We start from the raw sequence: 2,002 nt of genomic DNA on the forward strand, positions 1-2,002 counted from the left end.
CAGTCAGAAAACCTTTGAATCCACCTATGACCTGGAAACCTTTGCTTTGAGTTGCATGAGGGGGAACTTTATGTGTTCAAAATGACAAAAGGAAAAAAAAGTAAATTTTTGTCCTAAGGTAAGATGCCAATATAAAAAGGAAACACAGGACAAAACTGATGCTTTAAGCAAATTTTAGAAAATTTGTGGAAAACTCATCTTAGGAAAGAAATTTTGTTTGTGATCAAGTTGGCTAAAATTAGAACGAAATTATATTTAAGTTATTTTTCTAAAAATTGAGCCATAGGAGCACTCATGGGCATAGAGACTGCCAGACCTGTACCCACCTGTGCCCTGTCCCCACACCAACATTGCTGCCAGTGCAAAACTGTGTGGGAGACCAGTAGACCCATCCTCACCCCCAGTAGCAGCTGCCGGCTGCACAGAGAGTGCACAGAGTTTCATGCCTACCAGCACCCCACCCTCGTGCTAACACCAACCCTGGAGCAAACACATGCACAGACAATGGGGGGACCCCTGGCTGGCCACACTATCCTGCCACCATCACCACTGCAAACACCCACACAGAAGTTGGCACCCCTGAACCTGCCAGCACCTCACTGCAGCCAATGAGTGTGCACCCTGCCATGCTACCCATGCTGCTGGCACATGCAAACAAGGATGGATCCCACAGCCACTTACCTGCAAAGTTCGTGGCTGGTACCACCCATCAGACTCTTGTGAACACTGCTTCAGGAACAACTTGGCTCTTCCAGCACGGCAGGTTCCTAACTTCCAGGAACCACAGAAAAAAAGCCAGGGGTCTGAAATCAACACCCCAGAGTTAGAACACACAGTCCAGGAGTTCTGAGCTGAGCCTTGGCTCCCTGAAATCCTCCAGAAACAAACCCAGTCAATTGAACCCACCTTATACCACAATTAAATCTCCAAAAACATAAAATGGAAAAAAAGAAAAAATAAAACTTATCTAAAAGTCAGCAACTACAAAGATTGAAGGAATATTAGCCCAGAAAGATGAGAAAGAACTAGTACAAAAACTCTGACAACTCAAAAAACTATAGTGTCTTATTACCTCCAAAGGATTGGACTAGTACCTAAACAGGCTGAGATGGCCAAAATTACAGAAATAGAATTCAGAATCTGGATAGAAAATGAAGATTATTGATATACAGGAGAAAGTTGAAATCTAATCAAAGGAATCTAAGGATTACAATAAAATGATACAGGAACTGATAGACAAAATGGCCATTAGAACAAAGAACCAAATTTATTTGACAGAGTTGTAAAACATTCTATGAGAATTTCATAATGCAATCCCAAGTATTAACAGCAGAACTGACCAAGCTGAGGAAAGAATCTCAGACCTTGAAGACCTCCTTGAAGACCTCTGAAATAACTCCATTAGAGAAAAAGAGAGAAAAAAACAATAAACAAGAAGGAACAACCACTGAGTAATATAGAATTATGTAAAGAGACCCAATATATAACTCATTGATGTGCCTGAGAAACAGGGAGGGAAACCAGGCAACTTTGAAAACATATTTCAGGGCTGGGTGTGGTGGCTCACACCTGTAATTCCAGCACCTTTGGGAGGCTTGAAGTGGGTGGATCACTTGAGGTTAGGAGTTTGAGACCAGCCTGACCAACATGGTGAAACCTTATCTCTACTAAAAATACAAAAATTAGCTGGGCATGGTAGTGCACGCCTGTAATCCCAGCTACTCGGGAGGCTGAGGCAGGAGAATTACTTGAACCCAGGAGGCGGAGGTTGCAGTGAGCCAAGATCATGCCACGGCACTCCAGTCTGGGCAACAGACTGAAATTCCGTCTCAAAAAAAAAAAAAAAAAAAAACTTCAGGATATCGTCCATGAAAATGTCCCCAACCTCACTAGAGGCCATATTAAAATTCAGGAAAGACAGAGAACCCCTGCAAAACACTACATAAAAAGACCATCCCCAAGACACACAGCCATCAGATTCTCTAAGGTTGAAATGAAAGAA

This window comes from Colobus angolensis, unplaced genomic scaffold, assembly GCF_000951035.1.
Source record: "Colobus angolensis palliatus isolate OR3802 unplaced genomic scaffold, Cang.pa_1.0 Scaffold473, whole genome shotgun sequence".
Lineage (NCBI taxonomy): Eukaryota > Metazoa > Chordata > Mammalia > Primates > Cercopithecidae > Colobus > Colobus angolensis.